Source organism: Polyergus mexicanus, unplaced genomic scaffold (assembly GCF_030449975.1).
Source record: "Polyergus mexicanus isolate NDT 795.1 unplaced genomic scaffold, iyPolMexi1.0 SCAF_14, whole genome shotgun sequence".
Classification (NCBI taxonomy): Eukaryota; Metazoa; Arthropoda; class Insecta; order Hymenoptera; family Formicidae; genus Polyergus; species Polyergus mexicanus.
Genome location: NW_027223334.1, coordinates 1811209 through 1828771, shown reverse-complemented (window position 1 = coordinate 1828771; position 17563 = coordinate 1811209). Strand labels below are relative to the sequence as shown.

The following is a 17563-nucleotide window of genomic DNA, read 5'->3' as shown; positions in this document are numbered from 1 at the left end:
TTTTAAAGGAAGAAATTTTTTTAAAAAAATTCCTTGATAAAATTCCATGAAAATTCCCTGGATTTTTCCAGATACAAAAAACAAAAATCCCCTAAAAATTCTAGATTTCCCATATTTTTTTTTCAAGGATTAGACACTCTGTTTAAATATTCCGATATAATAATTGATGATACAAATTAACACGTTTCCTTGTCAGTTCCTTATGCGACGTTACAAATCTTGTAATTCTATCAAACAAAATCCGCAGGGGATTAACATTTTCATAAATGAAATATTACGTATACGTAACTGTTGTTTAGCTTTCGATAGCGAGATTATTACCTGACGTCAAGAGGGAATCAAAATTAATTCGGCGTCAAGAATGCCGCAAAAAGGACGCGACGACCGATCGATGATCCGTCACAGCATTCAATTTACATTCATTCATTCATACGGTCGCAGCTGTGTTACGGCCAGCCGCGCTCATTCATTCATCACACAAATATGCGAGTCGCGCGCGCGCAAAAAAAAAAAAGTCTCATTTTGCAACTCACACAATACCGATCCTAGTCGCGCAAAAACTAGTGTCCATCGGGCATTCGTACACCGGGCGGGGAGTTCCGGTTGTCACTTATACCGTCACGTAACAGTTTAATGATAGCGTAGCCGGCAGTGATTCACGCACATCGTAACCGATAAGTCCTGAATGAGTTGAATATACTCTTGATACGAACGAAAGCCGAAGAAACTCGAATGACGAGCCATGCAAATTATCCAGTCAACTAGAGTGGAGATCATTGAAAGAGACATCGCGTCGTCGCGATGACAACACGGGGGAGGGGATCGACACGTGGGACGGATCGCGATCGATTCATCCATCGAGATCCTCTCCTTCATTGATTTCCGATAAGGATCTTAATCTAATTGATAATGACGTAAGCCTGACGATCGTTCGCGATTAGCATCGATCGTTGACCGTTTAATGATTCCTACTTTGCGATTTTTCATTCGGATTGTAAAAATTAAAATATAAAACGACTTTCGCCAAAATATATTTTCGGATACGTTCCAAATATTCTTTCTTTCCCACATTCCAGGATAATTTTGTCAAAAATCGATTTTTCTTCGGCTAAAAAAGTTTATCAGCATCGTTTACAACCGCTATGTACGCGCTCGCTAATTAAATTTCTCGTCCGAGCAAATATACACGCTCTAATCGTCCGGGAGAAATTAAAGAATTTACTATTCTAAGAGCGCAAAAAAAAAAAAAAAAAAAGTTTCGCCTATTTGGAGGAAAATTGATCGTTTGGAGAAGGTTAATCATCGGAGAGCGAAGATCGTGTCGCGTTTAAAACGGAGGAGGAAGGAAGAAAAGAAAAAAAAGAAAGATATAGATCGAGTTTCGCGCGCGCGGACGAATTTACGGACGCGGGAAAAGATATAAGAATAAGAGATAAGGAATAAGAATAAGGAATAAGAGATCCCGTTCGAAGATAATTTCCGCGATCACACGAATTAGAAATGTTGACAATTTTCGAAAGCGTTGTACCTCAGGCGGCGGGAAAACCAGAGAGAGAGAGAGAGAGAGAGGAGGGGGAAGGGCGATAAGACGAGGACGGAGGAAGGATGGGTGGGAGGGAGGGGGGGGGGGGGTTAGGGAGCGAGGGAATAGCGAACAGGGAATCGCGGCTGTCACATTACGCGTTACTGCATTATAGATAACGAATGCAGGTTAAAAAAAACAGCTCGGCTAATTGATATTTTGATCCGTCGCAAAATTCGTAGCCCCGACGGTCAAATTCAATCTCACCTAATCGAACGTATTTTTGAATAGCGAATAAATGTCTGGACGGGCCGTTAAATACATGATGCGCCGGGTGCACGCCGTCGAGTATCTCTCTCGCCACGTGATAAAATATTATTCCATCTTCGTCGCGCGCGCGCGCGCGCGCGATACGACGCATTTCGTATGTGCGTATCTGTGTGTATTTCTGCGTCACCGTGTGGACAGAAGCAAAGTGCGCTGCGTGCGCGGTAATAATGAAATCGGCGCGAACGTGTATTTGCGCTGTCATTCGCGCCGGCATTATATTTATCCGCGGACACGGCTGTCGTATATATTAAGAGACTCGCTTATTTCGCTTATAATCTATCATAACGTCCGTTACCGACGTTGCGCATTCACCACACTTTCGAATTGTGTGTAATATCTCGGCTAGTAAATCCTATCAACGCAACACGCGTAAGCGTTCCTGCAAAAAAGGCTAGATTCTTGGGGAACGCCTTACACAATTCTCGCTTAACTCTGAAGTACCGCTACAAGGTGTCTCGCGAAATTGACGCGCATCGTACTCGACACAGAGAATTTATTATTATATTCTTAAAAGAGGCATTAGGACGCACAAGAAACGCTGTAATAAAAGTAAAATAATTTCTCTCTCCTAAAAGCATTAAATTAGAAGAGATTATTAATTCATTAGCTTTAAGAGCATTAAGAGTAACATTAAATTAAATTAAAAGTACTAAAAAAATATTGCACGTCATTATATATACATATATATATATATATATATATGTTTTCATTATTTTAAAACAAACCGTGCCCCTGTGTGCACACTGATATTTCTTTTTTAATTGAAGTTCAAAGTTTTTAGCCCACAAAAGATCGATATCGAGGCAAGGATCGTGTCGTCGTGTGTCACTTTTTCCTATATAGAGCATCTGTTTCGGTAAATGCGGCATTGCATTCTGTATATATTAGAGAGAATATTATATTAGTTTCGATCGGCACTTTGTACGCCGGAATGTATCGGTATCTTGTTACTTTCTTTGTGTTGGGGCAAAACCGAGTACTCTGACTTCTCCACAAAATCTTGTTATTTTTGATAACCAAAAATTTTTTTTTCATCCACTAGCTTTATTTTCTCATAGTTCAAGGTTCACTAGAGGCTACTAACGGTCGGTAAAATTTATTTTACTCTCAGATTTTTTGTAGGAAAACAAATCCAAAAAAGGGTATCCGTTTTTACCCTATTTTCCCCTGTATAGTTTCTAACCGGACAGCTTTTGAAAAATTCTGTTCTTTTAATCGTGTTAAAAAATAAAAAATGAGAAAGATGACAAGACAAGGCGTGAGATGAAGAATGGGAGAAACGTTTGACACGAAGAAGATATTCGTCGAAAGAGCGAGAAATCTGAGGCGGCTACTTTGTCGGGGTAATCTGTTGATACAATCTAGTTACGTGCATTCGATTATCTGGCTAAATCTTTGCACACGCATGCGCTCTGTGATAACGTCTACGATTCGGTTCCCATCTTAAGTTACAACTCGCAATCCGTAACACACGACAGATTCCTGCGAATATTCTTGTATTGTAAAAATCTCTTTGTATTAGAATACAAATACATCATACACAAAATTGTATGAAAATGAAGAATACGCGAGAGATGTATGAGAGTCGAGATGAAAGATGTATCGAGGATATTATTCAATTATGAAGATCTTAAAAAGCCCTTATAGACCCTAGATAATGGCCTAGATTACGATAATAGGTGCTGCATTATATAAGGAGAGTTATAATAGAGCCCACGTATGAATAAAGTATTTCATATTCTCTTGAAAGCTATGTACGTATGTTATATCTAATATATTATTATTCTCCCTCATATCGTATGCCACCAATTCAACAACGCGATAAGAAGCTTAATGAAGTTGATTCATATGAATGATGTTTTATCTATTCCCAGAATAATAACTTTTGGTCTACCCGTCCACGTTCGATCGTCATGATAATCGATCTACATCACCGGTGTCGCTCGCACGCGAAGCACCGAGCGAGAAATTTACCCTTGAGTGAAGGAAGAAAAAAACAGAAGAAGAAGAAAAAGAACGGCAGAAATTGCGCGAAGATTACTGGCGAATTCGCGGCTCGCCGGATTTCAAACGACGCGGAAACAATGCGCCGAGAGGACCCTCGTAGGATCTCGCCCTTTCCTACCACGCCGGTTTCCGGTGTTGTCGCTTGGCCGGAATGAAGTTTCAATTACTTGCCGCTCGTGCTACCTTTAATTCGACACTCGAGCTTCTCAGACCCGCGTGAGAGCCGCGAGATCCGCGTCTCCTTTCTTCCCGCCGACTATCGGTTTGTTAGCCGTCGTAGAGAGAAAGGAAAGGGGGACGTGAAAGAGAGAGAGAGAGAGAGAGGAGGAAGGAGAAGAAGAAGAAAGAAAAACAGTTGGGTGGGTGAACCTCGCGAAATAAAAACGGAACTCAATGTTTTTCAAGCAGTTTATCGCGAGAGCGCGCGCGGCAAAAGTCCCACGCGGACTTTGGCGTCAATTATACCTACAGAATAACTTAACGGTCCCTTAGAAACACGGCTGAATGGCCTATTCAGCCGTTCGCCGGAGGTTCTCAAGTGTTAAATAATAAAGGCCGTATTCCGTGCGGGCGTGACGTAAGTCCGCGCCGCGTCGCGTCGCTTTCCAGGGTGCACGGAGCTTCGTCCCGCGCTGCCGTTGCGTATTTTTCTTAATCACGCTCTCTCATTCGTAATTCTCCTCCCGAAGATATATCGATCGGATATCGCGAAATTGACTCCTGGCCATGAAGGAAGAGTAAGGAGAGTTGTCTAGCTAGATTGGAAATGGTCACGTGAAAAATAGTTCCGTATGTGTTGCCAGGTTTGCCAAACGGAATAACTTGGACCAATTCGTCGCCATCTTGAGTATTCATACATATACAATAGTGTTATGTTTAATTGTATTAGTGATCGGTAAATGTGTTGCATGACACATTACTTACTAATTACTACCACAACTTAACGTAACGAGTATACGTATACGAGTATTCAAGATGGCGACAAATCGGTCCAAATTATTCCATTTGGCAAAAACCTGGCCACATAGGAAACATTTTTCGCGAACAACTTTTTTTCTTTTCCACACTATCGAGATAATTCTCCTTACTCTTCCTTCATGCTCCTGGCCAATTGTGAAACAAACGTCGCGATACGAAAATCCCATAATTTCTTTGTGTATACTTTGTGTAAATATAGGCAGATACATGGAAACGGAACGTTAAGCACATCGAGACATTAATCGTCAACAATTCTCACGAGAAACAACCGCATCGAAGAAATAATTTTTTTTTTGCCTCTCTAAAAATCTCTTTCATAGCATAATCGTCAAGCATTAACGTGATGGAGAGAAAGAGGGGGAGGGGGAGAGGGAGAGGGGGGGGGGAGAAAGAGAAGAAAATAATAATTTAAATATAATTTTTACATATTTTTCAAGAAGGAATTTTAGTTGTGAATCTTTTTCATTTTTCTTTCAAATCGAAATGAGGTCGGAAATCACTTCCGCTGTCTTTTCCACGATTTCTTTACGCCAGATGTAAAGTAACGAGGACGCGCGCGCGAGCACCTCGCTCCTCGTGAAACGTTCTAGCCATTTGTCGAGATCCGAAGCGACGATCGGCGAGCGACGAGCTCGAAAATGATTTTCCCATTGCGGAAACGAATTTTCCAAGCGAGCGAGCGCGCTTGACGTTAGACACGCGGCCGACTTTCGAGACGACGGGAGTAACGGCGGCGGGTGCTTTTGTGAAAGTCTGAGTAGTACCAGGGACATACAATCGGGAGAACGCTGTTACGGAAACAAGTGTAAAGTCGTTAACAGACTGCGGTAACTCTCCGGCGTGACGAGAAATTCGCGTTTCTCTTCTCTTTCCCTCCCTCCCTCCCACCCTCCCTTTCTTTCTCTGTCGCGCCGCGTAAACAATTCGCGAACAAACGTACGCGCGCCGGAATCGACTCTCTCGCCATCTATCGCGGATGATAAATGCGCCGAGGAAATCCCCGTTAAAATGATTGAAGAAACGGAGCCGCGCTTCTCGCACACGCGAGCGCGGATTGCGCGGCCGAACGATTGGCGCGATTCATTTCCTTAATCCTTTACACTCGGCGGAATTGTTATCGTTCGGAGAATTATAGCTTTACGTAAAAAGCTTATATTAGGAAGTTGAATGAATTTTTTAAGAAGGAAAGGGCTCCCTCTCCCTCTCTCTCTCTCTCTCTCTCTCTTACTTTATATACGTGAAATAGAACGAAGGGTTTATTTGCATTTTACTCGGACGGAGAAGGTACACTCTAAGGAATTACGGAAATATGATTGAGATAGATGTTTAAACTTAATCAAGAAGTGAAGTGCCGAAGTAAGTAATTAATAGAAGGGAACTTTATTTTATTAATAACTGTATAATTCATTTTATCATTATTATTAACCCCCCTCCTGCCCCTTTTGTAGGAGCTCCAGAAGCCCGGGTCATTTTCGGTCACTGTTCTCTCCCCCCGACATTCTTGTTTGGATTGTGTGTACTTATCTTATTTAAGCGAAGAATTGTTGTAAACTTTAACGAGATTACTCTTCAGGAATACAATTTTTGCAGTTTTATAAGAAGAGAATATAAAATCGCAAATTTATATATATATATACACACACACACTTCAAATGCCCACTTATAAATGCCCAATATACGAATGTGAAAGTTTGAGATCCAACCGCTTGGATTTAAAGAATCATGTCGCGATTGCAACGATTCGAAGGAAGTAGCTCGAAAATCTTGGCGAATCCTTCACTAGGTGTAGGTGCATACACCTCTTCGAGGAAAGTGCAAGCGATGAGGAGAACCGAGGGTGACGCCGTTGAAGGGCGAGAGATGGGAGGGGAGGAAAGACGGCGTAAGGAGAGATGAGAGGGTCGGAGACCTTCTCTCCCAAAGAGAGAGAGAGAGAGAGAGAGAGAGAGAGAGAGAGAGAGAGAGAGACGAGAATGGAGAGGAAGAGAGACAGAGCGAGCGGAGAAACGGAGAAGGAGAAAGAACGTGCTCCGAGCGTGTGCACGCTTTTCAGGGTTTCCGCGAGAGCGGGGGAATATGACGGCGGTGACGTCAGCTTGAATATTTGAAGGGGGCGAGACTTCAAAAGAACACGTGTTACGGCGCTAGGACGCCGCTTAAATAATGCAAAGTCAACTTACTCTCCCGCCGTGCCGTCCCACGCATCTGTCTCTTTCTTTCTTCTCTTCTTTTTTCTCCTCTCTCTCTCTCTCTCTCATTCTCTCTGTGTCTTTCATTTCGTTCTTTCCACTCGTTCTTTCCCTTTCTCTTTTCCGTTTCTCATTCTCGCAATCACATACTGTCTTCGTCGCTTGTTTTCACTCGCTTTATTCTATAAGGACTATTTCACGCGCACAATCTGCCAGTCCTCTCTTCTCTATCCTTCCATTTTTGTTATTCCATAACTTATTGTATTATCGTGTTATTTTGTTGTATCTTATATATTTAGGGGAAATCATTCTACGAAGAGTTTCAAGCATCGTTGAAACAAAGATACGTGTGCCATTTTAACACGTGTAAGCATTTTAATAAATTTAAGGATTAGCGAATATATTATATGTACACGTATTATATTTTACTGAGTGAACCTCATGTTAATTTCAAATTTATTCATTGCAACTGCTTATCGAAAAATTGCGTAACGATCGTAAATTTTTATCCACGGACATTCTCAATCTTACAGCCTCGAAATGATAAATGAAACTCTATTTTTATTCTCTATCTCCCACCCACATTCCATCTATCTATCTGCCTATCCATCTATGGGTGTATTTCTCATTCTCCATCTCTTACTCTAACACTCTCCGGCATTCGACTCGACTCGCAAAGTTCGTAACGATCGATGTGCCCGCCCTGCCGTATATACCGAGCGCGATGAAACGTTAATGCAGCGAGGATCGCTCGTCCGTGCCAGGAATTTCGGATTTCTCGTGTACCACCGCCGATTGGCCCCACTCATATTCGCCGCGTTTGCCGCCGTTACGAATTAAGAGAGTCGGGCCCGCCGTTCGCTAGTCGCTTTTCCTCCATCTAGCGGCCGATTTCACAATCGTGATTTTCTCACGCGAAAGAAAACCGCCGTAAAGATACGTAAGATACGTATGCAGATTTTTTCCTCAAGTTTACGTCAAAATTCAGTGACACATTGTATATGATGAATATTTAAAAATATAATTTTTCTAAAGCATTATCGACAGCATTATACAGGGTGGCCCCGAACATTTCAGCCAGATTTTGAGATCTTATAGGAAATTTAATTCTGAACAAAAAATTTCCTATAAATGTAGGTCAAAAAATGCTTTCTTAAGAAGTTATCGCTCAAAAATCTCTGAAATCATAATTAATTCATACATTTTTCCAAATATCATAAAAAAATATATGCGTCTTTTAACAAAAAATACCGAAACAAAAGTTGTAGAAAATTAAATTATCTTTCAAATGAGATCAAAATGATTGTTGTACGTTTCGTAGATTTTGATATAACCAGTTTCAAACGTACAAAAAGTGCTTTTCTTACTTATTGTTAGATCGATTAAAGTCGAATGGGGAGGAAATCCGTAAAGCGACTAGATCGATCGTTACTCGATGCCGAAAGTGTATCGGAGCTAGGGGGGGGACATTTTGAGAACAGTTAGTTTTTTCACGTCTTTATTCATTTTTTACCATTACGTGCTATTTTAGTTTTAAAAAAAATTAATTTTATTTTCACAAAAGAAAAAGATTTTTATTTTTTATTCTTATCATTTTTTCGAGAAATTTATTAAGTTTCATTTTCTTTCTATTTCATTTTCTTTTCACCATTCGCTCTTCCTTTGTATTAGAGCTTTTTGAGCGATAACTTGTTAAGGAAGCATTTTTCAACCCACGTTTATAGGAAATTTTTTGTTCAGAATTAAATTTCCTATAAGATCTCAAAGTCTGGCTAAAAGGTTCGGGGCCACCCTGTATATACACGAGAAAAGATACATAATAAATAATTAAGTACATGATATAATAATAAATAATTAAGTGAAAATATAATAATATAAATAAATGATAATAAATTAACTGAAATAATTAACCAAAGCTAAATTAAATGAAATAATATTTCCTTATCTATTTTGATTTTAAGTTCTATGCTAAATGATTTTGAAATTAACCGTGGTATAAATTTTCGAAGAAGAAAAGGAACGAACGAGTTTGTTGCGCATCGTCAGAAACACCTTGTAAGCGGGAAAGACAGCGAGATGGAAAACCAGGAAACGAGGAGAGAGAAAAAAAGAAGGAGCGTCGACGGCGAAAGTGTGTCAAGAAGGGTAGAGGAAAGTCTCATCGACGACAAACTCGCCACCCGTGATGTGACTTTTTTTTATACTTGACGCTTAAACCCGTGGCTGAAAACGCGACTGACAAAGTGAAGTTTTCGCGATGGAAAGTCGACGTTCGCGAGACAAATTTTATCACCTTGTCAAAAAGAGAGAGAGAGAGAGAGAAAGAAATATTATTTATTCTCGGAGCACACATAATATAAACAATGAGAGAGGCACGCGATAAAAATGGATGCGATAATAAAATATTCAATACTTGTCCCATTTGTTGTATTCGTTTTACATCTGTCATATTATTTGTAACAATTTGTCATATTATTATAAATTGGAGAACACTTGTTTAAGGATTATATTTGAATGTTAGATTTTCCGTAGCTTGTAATAATACGATAAATAATACCGAGTGAAACGGCACAGTTACGTTATACAATAAACACTCATGTGTGTAATAAAACACTGGAATACAATCGATAGAATTTATATCGTTGAAAGGAAGAAAAGATCCTTTCAAAATTGATCCTAATAAATAATTGATTCGCGCGAGAGAAAAAAATGGAGAACGGTTCCGTTAGAAAGTGTGATGCATGAGATAAAAATATAATAGTCTCTCGGCTCTCTCGGCGAAAAGGGAGAAAGTGGATTAGGACAAGGAGGTACATGGTAGATCGAATTTTGCATAAATGCGATGCCAGAGAGAGAGAGAGAGAGAGAGAGGCTACGAAAGGGTCCGTTCGATCTATCGATGCGAGAATCTCGACGGTTCACAATGAAACGCGTATCGAACGCAAAGATTTCTTATTGTTTCCGGCGATTTGTCGTATCTCGCCGATCCGAGTCCCTCCTTAAAGAGAGAATCTCGGGTGTATATATATATATATATATATATGTGTGTGTGTGTGTGTGTGTGTGTGTGTGTACGAAGAGATCACGAAAAGAAAGACTCTCGCAGGAATAGATGTATAGTAGTAGTAGTAGTCGTAAATTTATATTTAGAATCTGGGACGAGAACTACTTTTTAAAAAAACGGCTGAACGTGACGAACAAAGAGAGTTAACTGATAACAATATTAATTTCAAATTGAACGAGATACTTACAACACATAAATATATATATATATATATATGTACTCTATCGAATATATAAAACTTTTATCGAGTGTACAAACTCTTGAGGGATAAAGCTCTCTAATTCTGTATCACCCTCGCGTTCTTCATACACACCATTATTCGATCTACTTTAATGATTCACTTACTCGGAGATGAGAGAGCGGACCGTCTCCCCAGATATCTTACAATATATTAGAAATATCTCTCTCGCAAACTACACGAGCCTCAGATATCGATACTCGGGAGGCGTGTTGGGGGGGAGGGGGGGGAGGAGAAGAAGAGCGAGGGTGGGAGGGAGGGAGGGAGGTGGCGAGAGCCGCAGGAGCGGGTACACGAAGGGGATGACCGAACGGGATGATGCACGTGGTGTGCAGGTGATGCATCGATAGTAGGGGGAGGGAGGGAGGGAGGGAGGGGGCAAACGGGAATTCGCGCTGTCGCACCCGCGCATTTACCCCACCCCCTCGTCGCAGGGCGCAGGATTACGGTACCACCCTTGCCGCCCCCGTTATACTACCCAGGCCCTCTGTTTTTAGTCCCGCTTTTTTTTCGCCGATTGGCCGGCCGTTCCGCCGGCCGGCCGGCCGGCGACGCGCCTGTTCGCGGATCGGACTCGCGTGGGCGTTCGTTTTTCCACGCATCGTGTTACATATCCTGGGCGCTGCCACTGCCTCGATACCTGGCTGGCTTCCGGGAGACGGTTCGCGATTTAACCGCCGCGGGAGATCCCCCCCGGCCGATCGCTCCTGTCATTCCCGGAAGAAATCTTTTTTCTTTTTTGTTGACAGAATTAAATAAATAAATAAATAAATATATATATATCGCGAACTTATCGGCCACATCGAGCGCTTTCAAGGCAATTGTGGAATAATTAAAATAATTTAAACGGTATATTAAACTTGTAGTAAATATATTCGGCTGATTTTACTCGGTAATTTGTCAAATGATTGTTAAACAATCATATGTAATGTCACAACTGTGACTAAATCGTCTTAATATTATTTTCTCCGAGTATTTATAGGGCCAAAAATAATGAGATAATAAAGAGAAAAAAAGATTGATATAAATATATTTTTTACATCTGTATAAATTTCGAGAATTAAAAAATATATATTTAATTGTGAGTGAACAAAGAATAATTTATTTAATCGCATTGCTAGATTAAGATTATGATCTTTTTAATTAAGCTTTTTATTCAAAATTTTTATCTCGATAAAAAAAGATTGATAATTATAATTTTCATATTAAATATACAACATATTATTGAATCATTACATATCGAGCAATATATATATATATATATTAGGGAATTGCAAACAATAACATTATACGCTTGTGTGCTCGCTGATACATAGTATTTTCGCTGCACTTCAATCGCCCATTTCACCGCATATTAAATCCAATTAAATCCAATTGACAGACTTCTGGACGTCACCTTGTACTAATACAAATTAATACGGATCACTCATACACGAATACACAAACGGCCGATATCAATTCGATTTATTATATTTTTCTCTCTTGATTTATTATATTTCCGACTTGTCCTTATCGCGTTATCGTCGTATGTAAATATAAGGAGCATTTTCGCGAAGCCTATGGTACTCGGAATCCGTACTTGCTACTCGACAGCACTTTTACATGGCTTTCAAAATACAATCTCACGTACTAATTGACGTGCGCGAATGTGTGTGTGTGTGTGTGTGTGTGTGTGTGTGTGTGTGTGTGTGTGTGCGTATTGTGTAGTGTATATTTTATGTGTTTATGTGGGAGGAAGACACGTCGACGTCGCGACTCGGCAACTAAATATATACAGAGTGTCCCCAATTTAAATAGCAAAACTTTAAGAGCGTGTAGGGGATCGAAAAACTAAAACAAAAAGTCGTTTAGAGATTTGCTCGTTTTTGCTCCATTTTAGAGAAAATCGCAAAAATTCAATCTCTCATTGGCAGTTGCTCTTTTGAGTCGATTGGCACCGGATCAATTGTCTGCTTCAAGGTTCCTTACATATACAAACACTTGATGTTATCCTTTACGGTGACAATCAATTCAAGAGAGCAATTAAGAGATCGCATCATAGATGCGGTGCACCAAATATCACTAGAATAATGTCTAGCTGCAATTAATGAGATCAGTGCTAGATGTAATGCTTGCATTGTTGCAAGAGGACAACACTTTGAACAATATCTGCATTAAATAGACGATAACATAAATAAGATGTAAATAAATAAGTAACAAAAACTTGTTTTGTTTCTTTTTTTCTGTGATTTTCTCCAAAATGGAGCAAAAACGAGCAAACCTCTTAAGGACTTTCTGTCTTAGCTTTTCGGTCCCCTACACGCTCCTGAAGTTTTCCCAATTAAATTGGGGACACTCTATATAAATATGAAACCGGAATTTGCCCATAGATGGCCCTAGCTGTCAATGTAGTTACCGTCAAACCGCGTCATGGGCGCCATTTTCTTGTTTTGACATCTGATAAAGATTTTCAACTCACAACAATACAAGTTTCATACAACAGCATAGCTTTTAATAGCGTTGAACATGTCGAATTTTGTGCCTGGAAACTACGATTTGCGGACAGCATTGATTTTCTGTTACCATTTGAAGAAAACTGCTGCAGAATCGCATCGAATGCTTGTCGAAGCTTACGGTGAGCATGCTCTTGGTAAATCACAGTGCTTTGAGTGGTTTAAAAAATTCAAAAGTGGCGATTTTGACGTGAGAAACGAAGAACGTGGAAGACCACCGAAAAAGTTTGAAGACAGCGAATTGCAAACATTGTTGGATGAGGATGACACTACCGACAACAAATGATCGATTTGAATCAAGCTTTGCGTGAAAAACGACCAGAATATCAAAAAAGGCGACGCAAAGTGATTTTGCTTCATGATAATGCACCATCGCACATAGCAAAACCGGTCAAGGAAACGATTGAGGCGTTTAGTTGGGAAATACTTTCGCATGCGGCTTACTCACCAGGCTTGGCTCCATCCGATTACTACTTATTTGCATCGATGGGACACGCGCTTACTGAGCAGCGCTTCACTTCTTACGAAAATGTACGAAAATGGCTCGATGACCGGTTTGCCTCAAAGGAGCAACAGTTTTTTTGGCGTGGCATCCACAAATTGTCAGAGAGATGGGAAAAATGTATAGCTAGCAATGGGCAATACTTGGAATAAAATATTTTTTATCATTTTCATACAATAAACTTGTATTTTCTATACAAAAATTCCGGTTTTATATTTATATACCTATGTATATAAATCTTCTCATTTTCTCCCGCGACTCTCGCGCCCTGTCCCTTCTTCGTTCAACGTTTCCTGGAAGCAAGGACACAAGCGCGATCCCTCCGCTTTAAGGACAATCTTTTCCCAGCTGCGTTCTCTATCGGACTAGAAAGTTTCGAGCGATAGGAGGGTTGGGGGGGGGGGGGGTGGGGGAGGGTAGATTCAAGTTTATTTCCACGCGTTTATATTTCTCTTCCTCAGCACGCTTCGTCTTTATATAATATTTTCATTAAAAGCGCATCACTTTGTTTTGCCGTCCTTTTCTAATGTTTGAAAAATATTAACACTCGTATCTTATACTGTTGCAAGTTTTAGAAACATATGTAATTAGGCCGTCTCTCGGCAATTTATTCCTTTTCCTTTTTACAATTTTGATTAATTCTTATACGTTCTATTTTCTATTTGTATGATAATTTTTATGTGAAAATTTTTTTAGGATTAACCAATGGCGCGAAATGCCATTGTGTAGGATAAAATTGATTCTATACATTATTATCTTTCTCGTTCCAAAGTGATTCTCTGATCATAGTTCTCGCGACCAGCCTATTAAATAATCTGTGAATTGTAAATAATATAGCTAGACAATATAGATACTTGTTAGCTTTTCTAATAATTATGACAGGAAATTGTAGTCTGCAATTGTAGTTTACGATTCAAGCACAGAGTGGGTGTTTAAAAAAATTATAAAATCGACACAACAGAATTATTATAAGCTAAAAATTCAGCTGGATAGTATAATCAAATTTTCTACTTCCGTCGATGTATTGTAAAAGCTCGTAATAAGTATTTAAAAATTTTAACGCTCTACTTTTTTTCCAGAGATATTTTTGTCACCATTACAAGCTCGCGATGATTTAACGTGTTTATGGTTATATTCTGAGAAATATATAACGCGTTTGAAAAACACTATTTGCGTTCTTCAATAGGGCGTCTACTCAAATCTTGTAAAGTTCTCTGAAAATTCCCCGATGTCTTAGGTATGTTTGTTAAAAATTCCAGGTAAAGAGAATATTTTGCAGTTTGTTTTTGGTGCAATTTCCTAAAAAAAAAAAAAAAAAAAAAAAAAAAAAAAAAAAAAATGTTTTTTTATTGTTGTATATGTTTTTCAATGATTCTCGTTCGTACGAAAGAGAAACACAAAGGCATTTAAGCTTCAAACTAGATTTACAAATGTACCGGGGAAAAAAAAAAAAAAAAAAAAAAACTGAACAGCTTTCGTTAAGATAAATTTTTTAACTTGCATAACATTTTTATTTTTCATCGCTAAATATTAAAATAAGGACTGTACTATGTATTCGATATTTTATTAAGACATTGAATACATAAATAGAGATAGTTGTATATTTTTATAATATATTTTAAACATATATAATAATTCACAATTTGCTTATATCGGCAAATTATCCACTACTTACAGTATAAGAGGAAAATCATCAAAAAGAATTAAAAAAAAAAAAAAAATGATAATTATTTACTTTAATGGACCCAGCTCCAATGATGTTGACCTTGACATATGTTGTCAAGGACATTGACAACATATGTCAAGGCTAACGTCATTGGTACTGGGTACGTTATAGTAAATAATTATCGAATTCCAGATTTTCCATATTTTTCCAGAAAATAGACATTCTGTTTAAATAGATAAAAGATAGTAGACGTATTCCTGTTCCATTTGTGACGCGTTGTCTCGCGAGATTGCGTCATTGTATAGAAAAGTGCGTAGCATGGTACAGTGATCTCTTTTCATTTTTACGCGATTGGAGAGAGTGAGTTTTGTTTTTTGTAGCCGGCGCACGGAGACAGTTCTTAGTTTCGGCGAATGACGCGGGAAGAAAGCCGGGAAAAGTGTTCCTAATCCGAACTTCGCCGTTGTGCTTCGACTCGGGAATACTAATATTTAATCGGCGACGAAGTTTCGAGCACCGTTGTAGGTTTGCGCTTCGTAAGAGCGAGCGTCGGATTAACGTATCTTGACGCAATGTTTGCCGTACGACGGGGATTCTTAGAAAATCGAGATTTACGGCGCCAAGCCGCATAAAATCGACGCGTACACGCCCAAGCGCCCCGACAAAAATCTATAAAGGCACGCGGGAGAGCCAGCGAGCTCTCCGTAACTCGCTTTCTCGACGCGAAAAATGAATCGCGGCTTGATGTCCGCGAAACGCGACTCGCGAATAAACGTCTCGCGAATCGTGAGAGCTCGATTGAAGTATAATTGAGGAGCGAAAGTTTTATACTCTTAAAAATCGTCATCATTGCGCGGGTGTGTAGAACGCGAGGCTCCGAGATCGTCGGTATCGTTAAAAATATTTTTCAAAATCTCCTGGTGTGTTTTGTATTTAAAAATATGACAATTTTGGCAAATTCTTATGTAGGTATGTGAAACTCATTATTTTCTATTCGAAGAAAGTGATGCGGATAATTTTCGAAAATAATACGATCCATCTTCGTGACCGAACGGAAGAGAAGAATAAGGCCGAAGAAACATTGTTGTTGACATTGACACGATTATTGACAAGCCATTAATTTACGTACTTTTATAAGCTTTCACACCAGTAATAAATGTAAAGCTGGAAAATTTACGATGCCGAAGAACTTTCTGTTCTTGAAAGCAAGTAGGTAAATTTACTTTCATATGTTGGCATGGCTTGTCGTATGCATCGCGACATAACTTTGTAGATACTTTTCCTATTTAACGATAAATAACAAAGAGAGGGAGAGAGAGATACAGGCTTGCAAAATAATTTCATTATAGTTCAAATATCCACGTCAGGCTTCGAAATATACAATATTATATTATCTTATAGTTTGTACAGAGATTGAAAATAGATCCCGAAAATAGAATAAAGCGATCGATAATCGATGGCCTTCAAACTATTTTATTTATTTTTTTCTTTGCTTGCGATAAATTTATTATTATTATTTCTTTTTTTTTTTTTTACTTGCTATGAATTTATTAATTTCCAATTTCGAATTTTTTGTCCCCCTATATATATATATATATTTTTTTTTTTTTCTTTTACTACTATCAAATTTTGAAAGACGCTTTTAATTCCACGTATCAGAGATCCCATTCTTGGGGATTGGCGGTGTCATCTCTGGCCGTCGATGGCGACAACCGGAAACGCGAAGCGGGGGCGTTCCTCTCGCTCGCGAATCGCGGAAAATCAGCTGACTAGATGAGACGAGACGTGACGAGACGAGACGGGACGGAAAGGGGCGAGGGACGAGGGGCGAGGGGGAGGGGGAGGGGACGAGGCTGCCGCGACGAGTGGGAACCACGTTTCGAAGGGGTGTTTTTGCACGGCGGAAGTTTTAACGCAATTACACGAGCGACTCCTGGCGCCTCTCCTTCGTGCACTCTCAACCCCCCCCCGCCCTCCCCACCCCCCCTCTCGCCTTTCCTCTCTGGCCCTCTCTCATCCTTCGCCGCCGTCACCCTCACAACCCGCCACCCACCACTTCCTCGCCCACACGAACCTACTTTAGCTCGTACTTTATCTTTATCTGTTTTCCACCCTCCCCCCCCCCCGCTCGTTCTCTTGCTCCTACTCCTATCCCACTCTCTCCTCCTCGTCACACTCCTCCCTCGCCGCGCACGTCATTCCGCATTATTTTCATTTTATCGTCAGCAATCTTGGTTAATGCAATACCCCCCGTCGTCCGGGAACCCTTTTTTATTTTGCGTTTGAATATTCTATCGCGTTACCGCGCCGTGGAAACCTCGCGGCTGGAGGACGGCGAGGCGGGGGGTGGAGGAAGGGGGACGATACCCCGGAACCCGATGGCGTAGCACTTTGCTTCCGCGCGATAAAGATCCTCTCGGCCTCGCGCCTTCGAACCGGCGGCCTGGCCATGAGCTCATCCGAACTTGAGAGGAGATTCACTCGCACGATATATCGCTGCCGCAAATATAATATTCCTTTTATTTTACTTGAAAGAAAAGGGGACATTTGTCGAAATGTTTTTCATCGATCTAGA

The 17563-nt window shown here is 40.0% G+C and overlaps 1 protein-coding gene across 5 annotated transcripts in view; it reads right to left on the bottom strand.

Annotated features, from left to right (window-relative positions):
* LOC138939514 (protein bric-a-brac 1) overlaps positions 1 to 17563 on the bottom strand; it is a 378309-nt gene that overhangs the window by 267003 nt on the left and 93743 nt on the right. The gene's annotated exons all lie outside the window — the stretch shown is intronic.